At 38.9% G+C, this 24,811-nt stretch overlaps 1 long non-coding RNA gene across 2 annotated transcripts in view; it reads left to right on the forward strand.

Moving 5' to 3' along the window:
* Positions 1–20,098, forward strand: part of LOC134541802 (uncharacterized) — a 225,208-nt gene extending 205,110 nt beyond the window's left edge. Inside the window, exon 4 of one of the 2 annotated variants that reach the window (XR_010076691.1) lies at positions 18,835–20,098. This is a non-coding gene — a long non-coding RNA (uncharacterized LOC134541802). Of the gene's footprint in view, positions 1–7,822; positions 8,004–18,834 lie in introns of those variants that run through there. The other variant, XR_010076690.1, reaches the window with a different exon arrangement.
* Positions 20,099–24,811: the final 4,713 nt, after the last annotated feature.

Below are 24,811 nucleotides of genomic sequence, written 5' to 3' on the forward strand. Positions count from 1 at the left end.
TTCTGCTCAACTCGTTTTATTTATTTTTGACGTGACAATATCTAATGAATCAATGAACGCCGGCTGCTTGCACGAAAAAGTGTCCCGTTACACACATAGTCCGGTTACGCTGTATCCCGTTACGCTCATTGTACGCTTGAGACGCATCTATCTCTCTTCCACTCGATTGGAACAACCATCGATTATACTTTTTCAAGGCACATTAAACTTGAAACACTCCCATTCGTTTCCTACTTTTCCTATCATCGTCCTATCCTTAACAGAATAACACAGATTGGAAGAAGTTAAATCGCAAACATGTATAAAAGTTATAGTTAAAATAATCTCTTCGTTAAAGTAATAAACATATTTGAATTAATGAGTGCAAATAAAAGTAAATTCGTCTATTAAATTGTAGATTTAATTTCACTCCTTCTTTGTATCCATACAAAATAGTGATAATTCAATAAAAATAATTCAATTTTATTCATAAAAGAATGCAATCATTTCATCAATGTTTTGTTAGGACGTTGTCACGTTAAACTATCGTCCGCAAACCGACTTTACAGACAACCAATTTTTTCCCGAACAAAGCGCGTGTGCCCTGCCGGGTGTCGCCGGGGTTCCCGCAGTGTCCGACCCGCGACTGTACCGCCGCCATTGACGCGAGTGGCGGACGAGCACGTGTGTTTTGGCCGACGACAATTGCTCCGCTACTTGACCTGTCTGAATCATCGCGAGCTGTCCTCTTAGACCACTCCAGATGTCGCGGGATGCTGTTTGGTCTCGTTACAGTCGGCCGCGGACACGTGTCACTTCTTCTGACTGCGTCTCTGAGCACATCTTCCCTTGTGGGGCCGGTTCACGCCGAACAAAGAAAGGCGTAAAAGCCACCAAGTAAAAAATTGGTTGTCTGTAAAGTCGGTTTACGGACGATAGTTTAACGTGACAACGTCGTAAAAAAACATTGATGAAATGATTGCATACTTTTATGAATAAAATTTAATCATTTTTATTTTAATAATAAAATAATAAATACTTGAAATTATAGATACTAGTAATCAGATTTTTAAAATGCAAGAATAATTAACCTTTATTTCCGAAATTGTTGTTGTAATAAGCAATGAAAACCATGTTCCGTCTCCTCTTCTCTCGCACCGAGCCCTCTTGACAGAGAGCCAGCAGGGGTGGAGGAGGTCGATCTGCTGGTCTGGCCCCACGCTGGGCGCCAGAAAATGATGTGTTGGTGCACCTCCTATCGCACCGAGCCCTCTTGGGTGAGAGCCAGGTATCGGGTGGAGAAGGTCAAGCTGCTGGTCTTGCGGTAGGATTCACACTCGGCTGGTTTGCAGGCGAATAGCTAGTGGGGTGAGGGATGGGGCCTAACTATTCATTGAAAAATGTCGGTATTTTACACGGATCTTTTATTGACCTGAATTGTCCAAACAGTTCAATTTGTCGCCTGCGTCGGTTTTTACAACATACACTGGATTGATACACGGTACACCCTATCGTCAAGAAAGGGGGGGGGGCGGGAAGAGAGACAAATTCCCTAGGCCGAGATAGGTCCTCGGATGGCCTAACTCGCGAAGGATGGGTGCGAGCAGCAGAAAACGGATAGCCAGTAGTCCTGCTGCTCCCCCTATGATTCCAGCCTCACTGGCCGTCGGGCCGATCAACTCCTTCAGGTGGATGACCTCGCCTTTATATAGGGAGAAATGCGCGGGAACGAAGAAATGAAGGGAGGGGCGAACTAACTCTTCTTTGGAAGGGATGAGATGCGCGCGCATGAATCTCGCCGAAATTTCCCTGCCCTGGTGGTGGAAGTATAAACTAGATAATAATTAAAAATAAAAGATAAACGGGGCATAAATAATTATATGTAAATACATATATATTCAATCCTATGTATTAAAAAGTAATTAAACTTGCTTTCACACTTAATTAGTTAAATTTATACTATTATAAAATATAAATACAGTTGGTAGATCGCCGGTCACAAGATGGCGTCACAATGTACATGTTTAGCTGTGGCAAGAGAAAAATATACATTGTTTACATAACTCGTCCATATTTACTATTATATTCTGAAGTGCATTAATATGTGTGGTTATAGCGACGTGAAAAATAAAGGGCGAAGATAGTTGGTTGCTTTAATGAATTATTCTATTGTTCGTCGCTTTGTTTATAACCTACGACGTTGCACAGATTCGTTGCCGCATATTACGTGAGTAGGCCTATTGCCGAAACGTTTTTTCCCTGAATTGATTCTGAACTTACTAAAACTCGTTTTGGGTTTAATTATCACGTAAAGTAACGTGATATTTAATATAGGAAGGGCGGGCAGGCGTCAACCACATAAACTTTTCACTTCACTTTTTACCCAGTCGACGAAACAGTTCACGTGTAGATGACTTGTAATTAATTTTAAAAACTGGCGTTTAGCTATAAAGTTTAAATATAATTATGAACAAGTTTTCATATAAATAAACTGTAAACAAGTATCTATCATCAATTATATGAATCACAATAATTTTTTAGTCAATTGTAACATAACCTATTATTACTGCACTCGCCGACAGCGTAACGGAACATTGAGCGTAACGGGACACAGCGTAACGGAACAATGAGCGTAACGGAACACAGCGTAACGGGACACTTTTTTATGCGTGCAGCCGGCGTTCATCGATTTATTAGACGTTGTCACGTCAAAAAATATTAAAAATGCAGAAGCAGATAAGAGGTACTATCAAAGGCAACATGGGAATAAACCACCAAGAGACGCGCCAAAAAGTGTCAGTAAACAGGTACGAGAGTACAGGCCGAGTTATAAGGCATTATCGAATGCCACCAGAAGAATTTTACATGTGATATCATACCCAATTATTATCTCTTGTTCAATTAAAAAATACGTACTAATAATGTATCCCTATCTGTACCTAATAAGCAAGAAGTTTCACTTTAGCCTCTCGTGGAATCAACGCATACAATTTTTTAAAATCTTTATTACATTAAAAAATCTGATAAAACCACAGTTTGGTTTCCATAATCTTCCATACTTTCCTTTTCAATGCATCAGCAGCGGTGCGTTAAAATAGCCTTTTAAGTGTCTTTTTTAAAATTCTGATTCCAGTGTTCCACTTACTGCGGGGTTTTTTCCATATCACCTGCCATGCCTAAAGGTAAAAGCTTGTGTCCGCCACAGAATCGGATTCACGTCATAGGAAGGGGTGGGGGGTGGTCACCGAGGGCCGGAGAGACCCGAGCGGTGATTCGTGTGTTTCCGTCGACGCCGGCGGCAGGAGTGCTGGGAAGGCGCGGCCGGAAGGGGGTAGGGGAAGGGAAGTGACGACACACGGGGAGAAGACCACCAGATCCACCGCCCGGGGTGGTAGCGTCGTCCAGCCAGTTCAGCTGTATCAAGTAGTGGACAGTAAGATGCATAAATAAATAGCATCTAAAATAATGAAGCATTGACCATAGATAGAGACATGAAAAATTCGCGGGTTCAATTCGTGTTATGCTAAAATTCAAATAATTATACCTTAGTGCTGCGTCTGCCATTGTTCCACTGTAATCTGGAGGACTGAGGGCCAATTAGAGACCCTCACTCATTGAAGTGTCGAATCACAGGCCACCCAGTCGAGACGACTCACAAGTCAGCAGCCAATGAACAGTTGGCATTTGCCCGAGTGTGTAGAGGATATTGGAGTCTAACCTGGAGGTCATTGAACCCGCGAATTTTTCCGGTCTCTAACCATACAGCACAAAAAATTATATAACACAAAAAGATCAAATAGATGAGTCGCTAACTCAAATAGGGCAGCTACAAACCTTTACAATATGTTTCCACTTACTGAAACTTTTTAAAAACTATTTGGATATGTTAGTATGTATATTAAGTCATGATGCAACATTTATGAAGGCTACGGAAGACCTACCAATTTATAAAAAAAAAACATTTTAGGCAACTAAAAATACATTTCCAAAAACAATATGTAGAATCAAGCACATGAGTTTCCCACAAAATCCCAAATAGTACAAACTTGTAAGTGTGTCAATTGATGATCCTTTTAATGAATAAGGAATAATATCTACAGCGCATAAGATGAAAGGAAAAATAAATATGAAATAAAGTGTAGATAGTGCCTTGAGAGCTAATAAACACCGTTGTCGACGAGTGGCATGCTGGGGCTGACATTGCTCAGTGCCCGACGTCACAGTAGTGTTAAGCCAAGTTAGAATTCATCTTTTCCTCTTCGTGATTCAGGTGGGCTGGCTGGCAGCCCGGTGGGGAAATGACGAAAGTCACCAACACCCCTTCCCCCTTCTTCGACGAAACCACCACCGTCCGAACTAATGCGGACCAACAATGTCCAAGTTACCGCCCCCTTGCTTAGTATAGTTCTTTCTACTCTGCCCAACTCTTCTTACGGAACCATCCTTCTGATTCCTGTAACTAACCTGCTTGATTTCAATGCATGATACTTTTGCATCACGTGCCCAGAGTTACCCCCCCCCCCCCCCGTGTCTATGCAGGGTTTTACCAGGGCCCAACTTATCTAGTTTTTAGTCTAGAATAGTCAGTGAGGGGAGTTAGTCATGGCACCAAACGCAGCCACGGCTTGCCAATCCTCCTCCTAGCACATGATGCATGCGACTCTTCCCTGCATGGCTAATGCCTAGGGACCGGAAAAATTCGCGGATTCATTTCACGATATGGTAGAATCCAAACAACTGTTCCTTTATATTTCTTCTCTGATTGGCTCACAGTTAATCTGAAGGTCTCCGAGCCGATGAAAAACGTTCCACCAAAAAAAAAGTATCGAATCGAAAGCGTCCCGCAGTTGACAGGTGTCACGAGTCAGTAGCCAATGAGCAGGTGGAATTTGCCCGAGTGTGTAGGGGATTGCGTAGTCCGTCCTAGAGGTCATCAAAAGCGCGACCTTTTCCAGTCTCTACTAATGCCCTGCATGTGTTAGAGCGTAAAGACTTCGGCCTGAGACGCACATATAGAGTCTTCCCTAACTAGAACTCCTCCCGATCACACTTGGTTTTGAACTTAGGTTAGGGGGGAAAAAAATTGATGGACCGCCATACGTGAAGGGATGACTCAGTGGCGTCGCAATCACGCCCTCTCACCCCCCTCCCCCATTCACATCTTTCTCCCGGCGGCAATAACCAATTACAGAGCTCGCCGCACGGTTCGCCCAATATCCGCTGCGTCGTAATCGAATCTGCGGCTCTCGCCGGCTGCCGTCTTCCAACCTTTCGACCAGTCCCCCCTCCCCCCTCCCAACTTTTCAGGACATCAATATTCATAGGGGGAAAATTTTTGCAGGCATTTATTCCTGCGGGCGAGAAGGGCTTGAATGTCTCTTCACCGGTGACCCACACCTGTCGGCCGCCTCCTTCGGTCTCGTCCTCCAGGGCTGAACGGTAATTCCCTTGTCAACAAGCTTCTCGTGGAACTTGATAACTTTATCTATTCAGCCAGGAAAATAAAAAATTGGTTGTCTGTAAAGTCGGTTTACGGACGATAGTTTAACGTGACAACGTCATAACAAAACATTGATGAAATGATTGCATACTTTTATGAATAAAATTGAACCATTTCTATTGAATTATCACTATTTTGTATGGATACAAAAAAGGAGTGAAATTAAATCTACAATTTAATTGATAAATTTACTTTTATTTGCACTCATTAATTCAAATATGTTATTTACTTTAACGAAGAGGTTATTTTAACTATAACATTTATACATGTTTGCTATTTAACTTCTTCCAATCAGTGTTATTCTGTTAAGGATAGGACGATGATTGGAAAAGTAGGAAACGAATGGGAGTGTTTCAAGTTTAGTGCCTCGAAAAAGTCAAATCGATTGTTGTTCCAATCGAGTGGAAGAGAGATAGATGCGGCGCAAGCTTACAATGAGCGTAACGGAACACAGCGTAACGGGACAATGTGCGTTACAGGACACTTTTTCGTGCGTGCAGCCAGCATTCATGGATTTATTAGATGTTGTCACGTAAAAAAAATCGAAAAGACTCCGATTAAATTTTGTTTATATATTAACAGCCTGCTGGAATAGTATTGGCCCTTCAAGACTAGTTTGCTTCCGCACTGTGATGACTGTGATTGGTATATACTGACAGTTGACATGTACCTGAAATAAAACCCAGCCAATCACGAAACACAGAGCTGGTGTGAAAGTCTTTTCGTAAAAAGAAAATACATGACCCTATGCATAAGCCATTCAAACGAAAGCGCCATTTAACATAGATAATTGTAGATGCGACACGAAATTGTCCTAAAATCTCCCAAAAACCAAAATGCAAAAAAATCTTTCTATGTGCTCTATTGCCACACTCACGCCAATGAGCACAAAAGTTTTAGATACAACTATATAATGTAATTAAATTTTTATATTAATTCTGGTACATTGTATGTTGTGAAGGATAATTTTGAAATTTTGAACATTTTGGAAATACATTTTCTTGTATTTCATCAAGAGCTCATCTCAAATTGATGTTTCACTTTAAGAAATTGTAGTAAATTTAGGGTTCTTTCAATGAAGAACTTACCTCAAATAAATGCAGAATACTTCCTTATTTAAAATAACTAAATCTTCGTAGAAACTATGCCGTATTTCGAATTAAAAGTTCTATTTTTCTATATGAACACAAGCGTAGAATTAATAGGTCGGTTTTAATAGCAGTATTGTCCTGTTATTTGAATAAAATGTTTATACACTAAGAAAATTAGAGAAAGTGTACTTATATCCCGTAAAGTTACGAAGATAATGACGAAATTATGAAGATCCCTGGATAATTTGTTACCAGCATTCTTCATAAATTTAAGGTGAAAATTTTTACTAGAGTTGTTGCTAACCATACCAATTCTTTAAACTTACGGAAAGGGAAAAAAAAATATTTACGCAGACGATTTTCTCATTGGGCCCTTCATTTTCACTTAAATCAAAATTTCCTTTCTAGGACTGATTAAAAATATATCATCGGTATTAACTTTAACGAATTTTATTTCATCTTGAGTAATCAACTTGAAATATTTTTACATGTTTATTTTAGAATAACGTTTTATCGAGAGTTAAATGTAGAAATTGCGTTTATGGGACACATGGATGGTTGTAAGAACGCTGTGATAAAGGGCTTTACGGCACGTTTTCTGTGTCAGGCGGTCAACCTTTTCGGTATGTTATTAAGCATACATGGCTGTTAACGCTGTACAAAAATTACAGCATTGGGAATTTTTTTTTCAGAGGTTGTCGTCTCACCTATTCGGTATGTTACCACAACGCCGAAATACCATAACGCCAAATGTCAAATATGACCACAACGCCGACAGCTAGAAAAATGCTGTGTACCACAACGCCGAAATAACAACTAAAATAATTTGTGTGTGTTTCTTAAATGTACCTTAACGCCGCAATACCACAATCAAACCTAACCTTACCTAACCTAACTTAACCAAGCTTATCCTAGCCTAGCCTAACCTAACCTAGTCTAACCTAACCTAGTCTAACCTAACCTAGTCTAACCTAACCTAACCTAGTCTAACCTAACCTAACCTTTGTGGCAGTCCTGCAATGACATTTTTCGGCGTTAGTGTATTTCGGCGTTGTGGTAATTCGGCGTTGTGGTACACAGCAGTTTTCTAGCTGTCGGCGTTGTGGTCAATTTGGCATTTCGGCGTTGTGGTATTTCGGCGTTGTGGCGCGTCCCCGTTACTAAGCATAGTTGACTGTTAACTCTGTACAAAAATTCCAGCATTGGGCCTTTTTTTTTTTTCTTCAGAAGTTGTCATCTGTTTCGGTGTTAGCTTCCCGGACCAAAGGCCGGGCGCCAGCTGCCGTCAGGGGCCGTGGCCAACTGCTGCGACAATGCCGGCGGCCGTAGCCCTGGGCTGAAAGCCCGCCGCCGACACGAATCTCCCTTTGAGCGCATTTTCCCGGCTGTCCGCCGCCAGATGAAGACACCGGAGGTATCGCCTTCGGCCGGTGCGGCGGTGAGCGCCGTCCAGCAAGTCAAAAGACCAGAAAAGGGCGCGAACACTGTAATTTTACACTTAAATTTATGTGGCAGCCAGGGAGGAAAAATCTGTAGGATTTATCAGGGGAAGGGGGAAGGGGAAGAAATTTTCACAGGGGGGCCAACGCGGTCCGAGAATTGTGCGCTTGGGTTGGCTCAGACTTGTCGCTCGATCAGGCAACACCGCCGCAGGGTGAGCTGCAACTGTACTGTCATCACAGCCATTGCTGACCTCGAGGTCCGAGTGCCAGATCCGGGCATCGAACCACAGGCCCCCGGGTAGAGTTCCAGGCCGCGGATTGCCACCCACTACCTCTGGTTGTGAAAATATATATTAGGTTTCGACGGTAATGTAGATAACGGATGTTTGGCGACCCTGAGGTGCTGTGAGCTGGGGTTTGTTTGGCGGGGTTGCAGTCAGGACTCGAACCCGTGCTGTGCTGAGGGGCGATTTCAGGAGCACACGGTGTAAGAATGTGTGTTAGTGTGATTTGGGTTCGTGGGTTCGAATCCCAGTGGAGAAAGTTTCAGCGGGCTGCACGCCCTGCGCTCTCTATTTCGGGTGTGTAGGTTGTTAGCTGGCTGTGGTTTATATTTGTATTGGGTGAATGAACAGTTGGATAAGTTATAGGATAGTGCAGGTTGATGGTGACTGTGATTTTTGTGGAACTTGTTCGCAGCGAATGGTAGACCTGAGTGAGATGTTTTTTTAACCGATACAAGTCATATCTGGACAAGGTGATAATCTGTTGTATACTTCCCATATGTAAAATAAGCAGAACTTTTTTTTTTAATATTCAGAAAGTTTCCCTTTAAAAAATAGTTTTTACGGTTACGTTTTATCCACGCCGTTTCACAAGTCGCTGTTTTGCAAGGGGGAGGGGGACACGGGAACCATGATCATGTTGGCATCAGTTCTCCACCGACACTGTAATTTTACATCTACTTGTGTTGTATTTTTACTATTGCGTTCAAATTAAAAGACTATCAAATATGAAAAATTACTAATTTTTGGTAATAAAAAAAATACATTGCTTTCGGTGTATTTTTATTCTGTGATATGTAAATTTACAGTTCATGCATGTGAATATTTACCTCAACTGTCAGTTAATTTTACTGCATCGTTGAGTAAATTTACGTTAACAATGAATATGTTGATTTCTATTTTTTTTTTAACCATATAACTGTTATTGGTCCATGAGTATTTTTGAGCAATTTTTAAATTTATCACCTTTAATTTTCAAGTAGACGCTTCTAACAATCTAAGTGTATTAACGGATTACGAATTCACTACCTTTAGTGAATTCTGAATTACGTAACCTTATGTTAGTTAAATACCTATGGTTTATTCAGTATAAATTTCAAAAAAAAAATTTTCAGTTCCTTTACTGTCGTAAATTCACTCTAAAAAATATTTTGCACTTTGACAATGTACTGTCAAAATAAAACAGGCACTGATTAATTTAATTCCAGATAATATTATATAGTTACGTCCAAATGTGTAATTTAATACGTTAGTTTTTGTAATAAAAAATGAACCTTCATGTTTTTTTATCAAAGACTAGCCATTTTTTTCTAGAAACACTAGTGTAAAATTACACTTTTTCATTCCTGGCTGGTAGAATTCAGTTTATTAATACCGAAGTTATTTTCCCGCTCACCACATATTCTTAAATTTCGCAGTCAAGTTTGTAAATAGATACTCTCGCTGTTATTAATCGATAAGGGGAAAAAATGAGGAACACTTGGCTATAGACTTTGGAAGCCTGAAAAATTATTAAAATTTTACCTCGAAATAATCAGGGCCTGCCTAAAAAGTATTTTATAAGAAAAAACTACTATTTTTTTATGAGGAAAATATTTCCAACTAGAACAACATTCGATATTCATTTATTTATTTCCCACATGCACGCAAAGCTTCACTTTATTTAAAGAGGAAAAAAATCCGAAAGATATAGCAATAGTTGTGACTAAAATCTGAGAAAAACCACCGGATTTATTACTTTCTTGGCTTACTGTGATCAAACCGTTACAGATAATTAAAACACACGTTCTTTTGAAATATGATATTTTATATAACCTTATATATATCGTAAGTGAAGATAATTTTAGTATCTTAATCCAGTATTTCTGTAATAATATTATCAACACTGCGGTGGTTAAAATATAAACGAATTTTAATGTAAAATACAAAAATAAGCCGGAGTTGACATTTATTTAGACATCATATTTTAAAGCAATTCTTAAATTTAAAAAACTTGCTGTGTTAAAAATTTTCATCTACCTGTTAGAAGTCATGTACCGCAGCTAAAGTGTCAAACATAAGTATTCGTCAGTGATGTTAAATTTTAGTGCCATGTTTTTAATTTTATGTACAGTGAAAGACAATTTGTTTCTATGAATGTATAAATAATATATAGTGTAAATGTGTTTTAGGTATGGATTCAAAACAAAGACATTGAGCCAAAAGAGGCTTCAAAAGACATTGCTAAAGGATTTTTTTTTAAATTTTCCTTTGATAACAAATCATGTTTTTACAATAATCATGTCAGAAAAGTAAATATATGTCAAATTAAATAAGGTAAAAGAGCACTGAGTGCTGGAGTGCCCTGTTGCAATACCAAAAACTGTAAAGTGTACAAAATGTCACAATAAAAACCTATTGAATTGAATTGTCAGTGATTGGCATTAGCTAACGGTCAGCAATTTAACGAATTAAGTGAAATACGACAAAATCATTTTTTTTAACGTGACGTCTAATAAATGGATGAACGCCTGCTGCAAGCACGAAAAAGGATGACTCATTGTCCCGTTACGCACTTTGTCCCGTTAAGCTCATTGTACGCTTGCGCCGTATCTATCTCTCTTCCACTCGATTGGAACAACCATCGATTTATTTGACTTTTTTGAGGCACATTCAACTTGAAACACTCCCATTAATTTCCTACTTTTCCTTTCATCGTCCTATCCTAAACAGAATAACACAGATTGGAAGAAGTTAAATAGCAAACATGTATAAAAGTTATAGTTAAAATAATCCCTTCGTTAAAGTAATAAACATATTTGAATTTAATGAGTGCAAATAAAAGTAAATTTATCAATTAAATCGTAGATTTCATTTCACTCCTTTTTTGTATCCATACAAAATAGTGATAATTCAATAAAAATGATTCAATTTTGTTCATTAAAGTATACAATCATTTCATCAATGTTTTGTTATGACGCTGTCACGTTAAACTATCGTCCGTAAACAGACTTTAAAGACAACCAATTTTTTTCTGTGACGTGGTCAGTTGCAAGCGTGGGTTCTAGTGGGTACTGAATAACTTCTAGCACAACACTTTGTAGCTATGCCTTTCCTCTCGTGGCAGATGTGCTTGAAGGATGTCGTCTCCGACCTGAGGAACCCCTGTGACATCAACGACGTGTCTGACTGCAAGAAGGCGAGGTCAGGCAACCCCCCTACTCCCCCTACCACTACTCCTGCACCAATCCGAGTCCCCCGGAAGACGTGAACTCTCCCACACACACACACACACACACACACACATCTGCGGCGCGCGCGACGCGGCTGGCCTACCGCAATTTGTGTGCATCCGCCGACACGCGTGGCCGCCATATCCCTCCGCCGCCGTCGGTACAGTCCGTTCCACGTAAACTGCCTGAAAATTTCACACAGTTCTCGAAAGATTTTGCGGAGGTTGGTCCACGTGACCTGCTCGTGAACGTGCGAGTGACTACATATTTTGATAACTGTTGGATTTGATTCAAAAGTTGCGTGACACAGACTCCGTCAGTCTGTTCTGTCAACACAGGCTACCGGCCGATGCACATACACCAACGTGGATTTTCCCTTTACCGGAAAAAAAAAACTAATTTTTTAAAAAGGCTCATCCAGATTACTCAGCAATCCGCTAATGTAAATCATTTTAGGAAGGTAGTTACCTAAATTATTTTTTCTTCTACAATTTCTCATGTTTGCCTATGATTTTAAATAGATTCATTACATAAACATAGTTAATTGTTCGTGAGAGTTTATATCAATTAAATCATTTTTTATTTAATAATTTTTAATACCTAAAATATCAATTCGAATTTCAATCTTAGCATGAATCGAGAACATGAAATTATGTGATATACAACTATGAAATAAACGTTTGTACGTAGTCTGTGTCGTAAGTCAATAAAAAAAACTGAAACACATATGTTTCTATAGGATTTTTTAATCATTATTTTTTTATTTATGAATATATTTATAAAATTAAATATGCTTGATATTTAAATGATTTTGTTAAAAATGAGGGGAGCGTATATTATACTTATGTACATATTTTAAACGTTAACGTATAGCGTAACTGATATCAATTTATCGCTAAATAGTTTATAATTAAGGTACAATTTGATTTCTTGATATTATTTACAATTATTCTATTGCATTTTATTGAATTATTTAATTTTTTACTTTATTTTAAAAATTCTGTTGCTATTCCATTATTTCTTTATTTCCTGGTTGTAAAAATGTGGACACGGTTTTGATTGAAATACAATAATTTCTTTGTCGAAATATCAGGGCCCACGAACAATGGGTGAATTTCAAATCTAAAAAAAATATATACGTATGCCTCGAATTATAATAATTTTTTTATTGCTATGATTTAGTATATTCTAGATCAAAAAATATCTGGAAAGCATGAGTGCTCAGTGTCAAACAGAAAACAAATATCATGTAAGAAAATTCTTTGGGAAAAAAAAAACTTTTAAATTACACATAATTAATAAAAAATAAAGAATTATCACAAATGCATACAATAATTGTGTTATATTTTTTCTTGTAAGAAGAACAAAAAGAGAGACTGTAAGATCACACGTGTGTGAGAGATACCCAACGGAATATTATTTTTTGTACCAATTTTTTTTTCTACTGCAACCCTCCCTCCCAGTCGCGAACATCTGTGGCGATGTACCAGCCCCTTCCAGTTTGCGGAAGACACCGCACAAATGCCTGTCTTTCCGTCTACCTTCCTTCCCCCCCCCCCCGACGCCCCCCCACCAGTATTTGGGCAGTGTTATGACATTTCCCGAAATACCATAACCTTCCGCCTTCTTCCTCCCGGCTGTCGGTAGCCGCGGAAGCGCGCGCCCTATCTTCTTTCACCCCCCTCCGGAGGATGACCGACTGGAACCCGCGACCTCCAGACGGGAAGGGAGACGCTCCCGTGGGGGCAGCCGGAAGTTCCCACGACGATGATCTGTCTCCGGGTTCCTGTTCTCCCACCCCCTCCCCCCCCCTTCAAGGAGCGACATACCGCGCGGATCTCCAGGGGAAATAACCGCGTCTGACGGGCCTGGTAGCTTGTCGCCTGCTATCCTCGGCGTAACCCCGTCTCCAACCCCCGGCTTCCCCTCAGGGGGGAGGGGGGAATTCCCGACGAAGCACGTGTGCTCAAGGGCGTCGCCAGCCGATGGCCTAGGGGGGGGGATGAGTTGTGGGAAAAGTATGTATTTTTTTTTTTTTTTCATTTGGCTACATTATTTTATATCTCTAAGGCTCTAGGGGGAAGGGTCAACTGCCCCCTACCCCCCCCCGCCGCCCGGCGAAGCCCTTGCGTGTGCCATCGGCGCCGCGCACGACGACGACGTGCGAAATCCTGCTGCGGTCGTATGTCCGAGGTGGGCTCAGACAAACTCCCGTCCTCCGGGCCAGCGGCCAGCATTCACGCGAGTCGTCTGCCCGGACACACACACACACACGGTGTGCAGAGCTTCAGTGAAAAACAACACAACTTAAAAAAACTACTCAAGACATCCGAGTGGGCAGTGGTGGATCCAAGGGGGGGGGGGCACCAGGGGCAAGTGCCCCCCAACCCCACCTCCCGAAAAACCAGTTGTCTGCTACATTAATATTGCCGACAAAAATGATTGTTTCTGAAACCAATAAAATATTTTAATATAATCAATGAATTTCATGTAGAATCATAAACTCTGGTGGTTGGATGTTATGTGTAGTGTGAGTAAAGTAAATATAAATTTAGTAATTTTAAGACATTTTTTTCTCTGGCTACTCTGAAATCCTAGAGTGCCCCCTCCGAGGTGAACCTCTGGATCCGCCAATGCGAGTGGGATCTCGCTACAAAAATCATTAAAGAATTCGCTGAGGGCCAAATGCTTTCGGATTAAGATTTTAAACAGAGTTTTTAGAAGAGTGAAACTTTCTAAAAAGGCGTGTTTTTGGGGGAAATTTTCAGACGTAAAACAACCAGTAAAGATTCTTTGAAAGCACTTAAGGGACTTTTATTACACCTTTATCTTCATTTCTACTCCATATAATGTTACGGTAACCGCTCAAATGTCACAGTTATCCTGTGGCGACGAGAAGACTACGCGCCAGTCCAGAGGAGACACCGCGCTAGAAGCACCAGCGAGCGTCGCGCTTATCATCCCGCCTAACTGGATACTCATACGGTGTGCAGAGCTTAAGAAAAACAAAATAATCATACAATTTAAAAACTGCTCAAAATTTTCGTCTGGAAACTGATTTTTTTTTTGTTTCCTAAAAGTCGTGTTTTCAGAATAAATTTTAAGCATGAAACATCCGGTACATATACATGATATCACTCAGTCTCTCATAGTTGTCCTATGCACGACGAAAAGACAGCGCGCCAGTCCACACACTTGCACTTTGAGGCGATACCTAACTAGAAGCGAGCCTCGCACTTATCATACCACAACAATAACACAAAAGCACCCTTGACTAGATCGTCAAACACAAAAAAAAAAATCTAAACAATGTAATGTGGGTTTGTTTACTAATGGTACTCCTACTATAATTTTGTTTTATCTAAATCATTTAATGTATGATGGTAACTTGACACAGGACCTGAAATACCGTACACCTACTAAATTGATACTCGGATATTCGAAGTGCTATGAGATTTCACGACCCGAACAATTGTGCCACTGCACAGTTGTTGTGTGGCATATGCTCTCAACTTTGTTTACTTTTTTTTCTGGTCCACAAACTTGAAATTTTGTTTAAAATATTTATTGGATTTTAAATGTCTCAAATTTAAATGTTGTTTTAAAATTTGTTTTTATTTCGGTGTTATTATACTATGGTTTCATTGTAAGTTCCATACAACATTAGTGTATCTAAATTTTTTATTTAAACCTTTTCTTCTAATTGTTTTTCATCTAACCTCAAGAATTCTATGGACTATAAAATAAAAGAAAATGTGATATTGTAAGGAAACATCAAGTAAATTAATTTGTATTACATTCGTTTAGTAATAAATCCTTTATACTAAGTGCAGAAGCGCTGTGCTCTTCTCAAGCGATTATATATTTCCTTCTTGGTTTAATGCCATCCACGTTATTTTACTGCGCATCTTGCCTAGCCAATCACGTTCGACGTATCTGTGACGTCAGTGCGACGAAATTAACGAGCGCGACGGTACTGAAATGCTTGTCAAAGGTTTTTTTTTCCCCGACTGTTGCATTGGTTCCCTCTTATTATTTGTATAGTTTTAAAAGTTTAGTTTAACTAATTTATTTGTAAAATATTTTAAATGAGTTTACGCGAAGTTATTTTCCGAATGAACATCATTTGGATAAAACACGTTTCTCTCAAACATGTTAATTTAATAAATACCTTAATCATTGAGGGCTGTCGTTATGTGTGGTACATTTGAAATGGCCAGAAACATTTTATATGTAAACATTTTTTTTTGTGTCGCTTCGGGTGTAGACCACGTTATCCTTCAGCATCGCGTACTTCTTGTTGCGTCCGTCGCGCCATTTTTATTCCAAACTTAGTCATCTACAGTTTGTGCTGCCCCTGGCTTGCAGTCAGCCCGTCATGCAGATCAATACGTCGTTCTCTGCACACATGGTTCTCAGGTTGCCTATGCAGTAGGCACAAGCACGCACAAGAGACTCGGAAATTTAACGATCTGTCATTGTCGTAGTTTAGATAATATGTGTCTTAGGGAATTTATCTATCTTTCGTATTCATGAACACATTGCGGTTAGTAGTTAAAGGAAAAAATCTCGTAATTATAGAACATTCGAGAATTTTTTTTTTTTTAAATATAAACATTGTTGTTTCTATATTAGAGGCTTTCGTGCCCAGTCACAAGCTACTTCTCGGCTTCTGGGTTGATGCCACGTCCTTGTGAATGATAATGTGGGCGACGTTTCGGCGTGTCTTGTTACAGCCATCATCAAGGACGTTTAAAAATTGAGGCCTGGAGTTCTGCCGCAGGATTTATATAGGGGACGATCGCAGCTGAGCTGTTATTGATCACTGAGGTCAGCCGCACAGCGGCATATTTATTAATGGTGAAATTATTTAACACGTGTAAATAAAATTACTTTCGTTTGGCAAAGTATTTTGATATGATTGAGAATTTATAAAACAGTTTTTTTTTATTTTTTATTTTATTGGAGTCGACATTTGGTAGTCATTCCCGTGAATAAACTACACCCAATTCTAACGAATAATAGTCTGAATTATACGTGTACGGACTGAAAAATATATCAGATCTGAAAGTTTTATGTTTTAACACCTAATTTACTGAAAGCAAACACTTAACAGGAATACAAACTGTTCTGAAATACAGTATGAATTTAATTCTTCCAGAGATTGAGTTGCAAGACTGGTGGAGGCCTCATAGTGAAGTACAATTTCCACGGCGTTGTAGATATGTGGCATGCTGTGACATAGTTGAAGTCATGTCTACCTCGTCATTGCCATAACGCAACATCCAGTGCATTGCGCCAGATTATGGTTAGTAAGTACGAACTACAGTGTCCGTCGTCACAATATCGGTACTCGTTCCAAGATCAAATTGTTTATGTTAATTCTTATTCATCACTGTGAATATGTTCTGAATATTTTTGTAGCTGCAGTGCGCGCAATGCACTTGAAGAGCCAATAAGGAAACAATTGTCACGTTCATCTTTCAGGAAGTGTGTTATAAAATATCTCAACAAACAATAAAAATATTGCATTGTGGAATAATAAATGGATTTGGTCCCTATAGTTTTAAGGTTTGAACAAGAGTGTGTGTTTTTTTTAATTGTTTTTTATATATTAATTTTTTTAGTCTTAAGTTTAACGATTTAATATTAAAAAGGTTTCAATTGTAATTCCAGTAACAAATAGCTTAATATGCGTGAATCATGTTTCATTACTTGCTAGCAATTGATTTGATTATTTAGTTTTTATTGTATTTTGTGACTTGCTTTGTCTTTTATTTAAGTTTAGCCTAGTCGGGTATGCCTGTTTTGTTGTAACTTTAACTGTCAACATATCTGTGGTTAACTGCCTTAATTTCGCCACGTAAAATAAGTGGATAAATAAATAAACAAACTATTTCCACTACGCAAACACTAAAGTTCAACAGATTTTTTTTTTTTGTGTCTCGCAGACATACAGCGGACCATCATGTAGGCGCTTTGTTTCTTTGACGCCACATGAGGACCCAGCGCGTCGTTGTACTTGAACAAATGAACATCTGCGACAGATAACGAGGGCGTACCACCCGTACCCTATTTTTTTCTTTTCCCTTTTTTTTACCCCCACTCCAGACAGCACGTGTCTGCAGCGCAGTCCTTGCCTCTCCCCAGACACAGACAACTGATGTCGCTCTCCTCCTCGAACCCCCTTTTTCAAAGTCTTAACCCCCATCCCCCCTCCCCCTGCGGGGTTGATTAATGCCGGGGATAGCGCGTTGTCTAAATATAGCGGCTGACCTCTGGGGAGACGGTCGCGCGGGGGGTTATTTGCCCGCTGTGACGCACGCCGCGGCTAATTCCAGCGCCGGTCCTTTGGCCTCGTTAATTGGTGCAAGGGCTACAGAGCTCCGTCGAAGGGCTGGATCCCTCGGGCAAGACTCCCGCCGACTGTGTGGTACGTGCCGTCGTTGTTGCGCGAACGTAAACGGGGTTTCAGTGCCGATAAACGACGGTCCGCCTCATCAGGCGTGTGTCTGTGTCGGTGAGGCGGGATGATAAGCGCGACGCTCGCTGGTGCTTCTAGCGCGGTGTCTCCTCTGGACTGGCGCGCAGTCTCCTCGTCGTGCACAGGACAATATGTAGGGGCGCCTATTAGACTGCAACAAAGTATACCCGTACCAGTGGTTTCTTCCTCGTGATTGGCGGCCGTCTGCAGAGATAAGTCGTTGCCTTATTTGACCGGGCCAATCAGGACTTGTTTTCTTTCGCACTGACTCACGGTGATTGGTGTTGTAAAAATCTACATTGACCTGAAAGAAACTCACCCAATTAAGAAACACAGATGATGCTACAGTGTTTTAACTTTCAGCTAGTCTCGGAATCTTTTCGCGAAATTTGCATGCCCCTAACAATATGATATTCGAGCGACAACCGTACCATTATATGGCGGAGAAATGAAGATAAAGGTGTAATGCAAGTCCCTTAAGTGCTTTCAAGAAATGTATCGGTTGTTTTATGCTTAAAAATTACTTTGAAAACACGTATTTTAGCCATTTTAACTCTTTTAAAAATACAGTTTAAAAACTTAATTCGGAAACGAAACTACTTATCGGCCTACAAAGCAATTCTTAAATGACTTTCGTAAACAGACCCCACTAGGATATCTTGAGTTTTTTTCATATCTCGTTGTTTTACCTTGAAGCTCTGCGCACCGTGTGTGTGTCCGGATAGGCGGGGGCCTAATGGCCTTAAGGGCACACGTACGGTGCGCGGATGTGTGTATTGAAGTATTGTTTGTAAGGTTCACATTTACCCAAAGCAATTACAATGTGATTTTTTTTTTTGCAGAAATATCGAACGTCGAGATCCTCAACAATACGTCAACCAGACAACACGTGGAGGTCCCGGTATCTTCAACAGATAATGCAAGGTGTCCCGTTGCGCAGTGGAATCTTGGAAATCAGTTTTGTCAAGAATCTTCTCACGTCCCTTCGTTGTCACCTCCATAACTGAATGAAGATATACATAAATATAACCGCAGTAAATATGTACATACGCCCAAGGGCTCAAAACAGAATGTGACAGAGGAAGGGGAAGACATTTTCGGGTATTAGAGGTGGAATGGTTCACGTAGTAGTAACAAAAAAAAACTGGATTTACTAAAAACAAATTTTGAATGATACGTTTTAAAGATAAATTTAAAAATTTCCTTAACTACAGGGACTTCATCCTTGTTTTATTTATTTTTACACTTTGGAAGGGGACAGATTCCCCTCTCCCCAGGGCCGGATTTACAGGTCTGGAGGCCTCGGGGCAACAGAGGAGCGGAGGCCCCCTGGCCACAAATTATTTTCCAATAAAATGAATAATTTTTTTCAATCAAGTTTTCCAATAAATAATTTATAGTGACATCAAGTAGATTCTCTAAGTATTAAATAAAACATACATAATATAATCGGAGACAAGAATTATATGAAATTAAATTTTAGTGTTAATTAATATTTCTGTTAATATTTAACAATAATATAATCATGTATGTACAAAATACTGTAGGTAAAGGTAAAACAGCGAAAAAAGAATATCAAAGGATTTGTGGGGGCCCTCCGTTTGTGGAGGCCCCTGGGCTTTCGCCCCGGTTGCCCTCCCCTAAATCCGGCCCTGCCCTCCCCCCAGCACCACCCTGGATACGTCAATATGGATAGGCGTGATGTCACGAATTTCATTTTTTTTTTTTTTTAGGTCCAGCACCCGTTAATTTTGAGAGTTTTTTTTTTAAACAGTTCACTATATTATTGTAGTGGTTCTTTTTTCCTTAAGTGTTTTTTTCAGGAATGAATATAGAATTTTTCTGGACTAAAATAATCTTTAGCAAACAGGGCTTATTATTAGGTAGTTTATTTTACGTCACGTAGCATGGACGTATGCGCGGTGGATACACGCACATGTTTCACATGACGGAGGCATGTATGAAAGGAGAGCGGAGTGATCGGTGCGTGCTGGAAGAAAGTAGGTCTTGGACTTGTTTTCCATCATCTTGACCTTTGGTGTCTTGCTGTATACCGATATTGTATCCCAGGATCTGGCCACTAAAATATAACGATATCAGATTTTTGGTTTCAGTGTTTTCTTTTGTTATTTTTAATACCGTACTTTAAATAATTTTAATACTGTTACAGTCCTTATGTATACTCAATTTGGTAGTTATATTTCAAAAAAAAGCTTGAATATATTTTTAGCGTATTTTTAATTATGTGAATCAACAAACAGTTTTCCTTATGATGGAAACCCTGCCACTTGAGGTCAAGATCGAACGGCTGTTAGTGATTTTCGCTAATAATAATCTCTTTAGATTTTGAACAATATATATTCTTGAAATCTAGCTAAATGTTGTGTGGTTGTAAAGTTTTAACAGTAGCCTATGTTACATTGAAGTCAAAAAACAATAATTAAATTTAAAATGGAATTAAATTCACATTTATTTTACTGTTAAAACTGTTTTACATTTCAGTCATAAGAGGTGTTTGTAAAGTGCTTTGATCTGTTCTCTCCGGAACGAATGTTTATAAATATTTAGACATGAGTTTCTTTTTTTTTTTTCCTTGAAAGCGTGCCACGTTTTTTTTTTTCTTTTTTTTTTCCTTCCTCCAGACGCGAGGCGTGCTGAGATGTGTTCGAAAACAGCCCAGCCTGCACGAGAGGGTGTCTGTTGGAAGAAGGGCTCTTTAGGGTCTGGCTGTGGAGGGGGGGGGGGGACGCCGAAGGGCTGTCGGCCCCAATCTCAGACACGAAGATGCTGCAGCCGAGCTTCCTTTTTTACCCGCCAGGGGTCAGTGGGGTCATTTCGTGAGAGTAAAAGGGGTGGTGAGGGGGGTGAGCGGTAGAAAAGGCAGGAACAGGAAATATTTCACTTCGCGGTGCCTGATGTTTGTCAAGGAATGGAGACGTCGAAACGGAGAAGGCGACAATGAGAGAAAAAGAGAGAGAAAGAGAGAAAAAAAAGAAAGAAGGGGAGAAAATTTGTTTTCCGACAGACAGACATACGAACTGATAAGAGCCACAACTGTGGAAGTTTCTTCGGTAGTTTGGGAGACAGCCATTGATGCTTTTACAACCGTTGGCCATTGCGTTAGAAACGTTGGAAATATTTCAATCACCGGTTGGTAAGGACCTTTTTCTGAATATTTACACCCGCTTATTTTATTTTATTTTTTATTTTTTATGACTTCCTTGGTCTATTATGATATCATTGTTAATAATTTCATCTGCAGTTTAAAGGTCTGTAAATATTAGTTTTTAATTATTTATTTCAATATGATATATGACATACCTGTCAACTAAATATTTCTGAAAATTTACAAGATAAAGTTGCATATGTATTATTTTTATTTTGAGAGCATACCCCAAAAGCGTTATTTATCAATAAGCATGAATTATATGATGTATAAACGTTTAAATTAAGCATAAGTCACTAAAATGTTTATCATTCTTATTAGTTGCTGCTATACGCAAATCTCAATAATCTTAACTTGTTTAAAGCTCTTGTAATTACATGCACTGAAATATATATATTTTTTTCTCATTTAGCACCGTATGTATGAGGCAGCAGTTTTTCAACTACGTAATATATTTTTAGACCAGCGAATATTTTTTTTTTAACTTTGTTTAAGAAAAAATTCTACCTAAATTGTTTTACTTTACTGTGTTTAGTTTGTTTCTGTATTTTTCTCAGAGCTATGTAAATTTGCTTGTGTGATGTATAAAAAATCTTGCCAGTAGATCCAGTTAATTAGAACCTACTACAGTGTTTAGTAAATTTACACAAACTATAAATGAGTAAAAAACTTATTGTTCCTAAAATATTCTAAAATTGGGAAACATCTGTCTGTTAAAAAACACTGTTTAGTTAAAAGTTATTTTATTGAGTACCTAAACGACTCCAATATATTGAGCGAATTGGTGAAGTTTAGAACCCACGACCTTCACCGTTTTATTTTATGTAAAATTTTCTTTCAATGGTTATTTTTTGATCACTAAAAAGACAGCCTTTCCCTTTTTATGACATAATTGATTTTTTTACAGTTACTTTTGATGTTACGTGTTTGTGACCAATTTTTTCAATTACAGTTTTGTACCCATACTTTACCCTAGACTCTAACCCAGAACTCTTGGCGTAGTGAAAGAAAAGATTCAGTAGATTTTCTCACATATTGATAAATAGTTCATAATTTGAAGCATTCATGAATTTTGCAAAAGTACTATAGTGGTTGTTATTTGACACATATTACCCAATTTCATGAGCTGCATAATAGTTAAAAACGGAAATTATATTTTTTTAAATACTGATCTTCTTTCTGACGTGACAACGTCTAATAAATCGATGAACGCCGGCTGCACGCACGAAAAAGTGTCCTGTTACACTGTGTCCCGTTACGCTCATTGTACGCTTGCGCCGCATCTATCTCTCTTCCACTCGATTGGAACAACCATCGATTTTACTTTTTCGAGGCACATTAAACTTGAAACACTCCCATTCGTTTCCTACTTTTCCTATCATCGTCCTATCCTTAACAGAATAACACAGATTGGAAGAAGTTAAATAGCAAACATGTATAAAAGTTATAGTTAAAATAATCTCTTCGTTAAAGTAATAAACATATTTGAATTAATGAGTGCAAATAAAAGTAAATAAATTTATCAATTAAATTGTAGATTTTATTTCACTCCTTCTTTGTATCCATACAAAATAGTGATAATTCAATAAAAACGATTCAATTTTATTCATAAAATAATGCAATAATTTCATCAATGTTTTGTTATGACGTAGTCACGTTAAACTATCGTCCGTAAACCGTCTTTACAGACAACCAATTTTTTTTTCAATGTAAAATGTTTTCTTGACATGGACACTGTCATTCAGACTTCATGTTGGAATTTGCATACAGTCAAGCACTGCATTGACATGATTTTTCAACACCGTCGCAACACAATTGATACACTTAACAGCGTTCGTTGAATGCCTCGTCCTTCTAGCGCGCACTTCTGTCCACACTACGTAGCTCGTAAACGTGTCACTATACACAGCGATGGCATACGTGGAGTCAATGGGGCGCCCATTAAGTCAAGTTTCAAACGGACTGACACGTGGTTCCTGTTCACAAACAAAGTCTTTAGAGATGATGTACCACTTAAACGAGAGAGACTCAAACAGTTGGTGCGGTAGTATGTTTGAACTGACGATGTCAACAGTAATAAATTTATTATTTTTTGTGTACACTCATTATTATTCAATTTTGAAGCAAATTTTTTTTATTTTCAAAATGCAATGTAGTTTTTTTAATAATTTATTTAAGATATTTTCGCCCTTCACTTTTCACGCAGTTAAACGGATAAAGTAGTGTGTCAGACATTTGAACATTTTGCAGGTTTTTCGTCGCCATGTTTGTTACAATCGTGAAATTAAAATCTGCAACATATTCAACTTTCAATTTTTTTTCCCCTTTACTGCAGTAGCGTGAAGTCGATAACATTGCAGTTTCGATTCCAGTTTAAAATAAAATTGTTTGCATTTTAATACTCCCTCTGTGCTATTTTTGTGTTAATTATTAATAAGTTATGAATATTTAATAATGAAAGCTAAATATTCTTAAAACCTAAAAAAAAAATATTTTAATATAATGTAAGATAACGTTTTTGGTTTTGGTTCATTTTAATCTTAAATATAATTTTATTTTCTGGATAGTTTATTTCTAAATTCACTGAAGCGGCTGTTGCATACCCTCAAGGGCATGCACAAGTAATGAGAGTGTTCTGCCTTCAGACTTCTGAAGCGGGACACGGCCACACCATTGGCCACTCATGACTCTCAACCTTTAACTACATTTCATCACGTGTGTATGCCGATTTCGAGTTGAATACAAATAAGTTTTCTGTTTATCTTTGTACATTAAAGTTTTTTTGTATATCAAGTATTTTATTTTGCTTTGCTTTTATTATTTTTACGTATTTTGACTTGACAACGTCTAATATATCAATGAAAGCCGGCTGCACGTACGAAAATGAAAAAAAAATTGTCACGTTCCGCCTGAGCCGAGCGTGCAAGAACCAGCCAACCACCGTGCGAGAAAATCTTCTATAATATCAAACAGTTTTAAGGCGGGCTTTTAACTAATTGTCCCCGTGATTAAATTTAAACAAATTATTTAAATTAAATTTTCCAAAAAAACTGTAAATAATATCTGAAAATTAAAAAAAGTATGCAATTTTTCATCAATGTTCTCTTATGACGTTATCACGTAAAATTATCGTCCGTAAACCGACTTTACAGACAAATCCCCCATTTTTTTTAAATTTCTTAGGGATGCCCGTCCATATCAGGAGACAGCAGCATTCATCTTGACCCAGACGTAGGTAATTATTAGGGAATTAGAAAATTCGCGGTTTCAATGACCACTAGGATAGACTCCACGATTCTCTACGTACTCGGGCAACTATCACCTGGTCATTGGCTACCGACTCGGGACACCTGTTTAACTGCGATTCGTATGATTCGATACTTCTTTTGTTGAGTGTTTGCCATTGGCTCAGAGTCCTTCAGGTAAATTGCGGTCCGATCACTGACGCAGCATTAAGCAAAACGAGTTTGGATTCCAGCCTGTCTCGAAAGGAATACGCGAATTTTTTCCGGTCTCTAGTGATTATGTTACAAATGCAAAACTGTGGTGACCTTGGACGGCGAGACTGGCACCCGAGGTCCTTGCAGACAGCTGCCGGCTTGGAGGATCGAGACGGGTGGCTGGAGGCTCGTGAGAAAACCCCGGGCACCCTC

Source organism: Bacillus rossius, assembly GCF_032445375.1.
Source record: "Bacillus rossius redtenbacheri isolate Brsri chromosome 4 unlocalized genomic scaffold, Brsri_v3 Brsri_v3_scf4_2, whole genome shotgun sequence".
NCBI lineage: Eukaryota > Metazoa > Arthropoda > Insecta > Phasmatodea > Bacillidae > Bacillus > Bacillus rossius.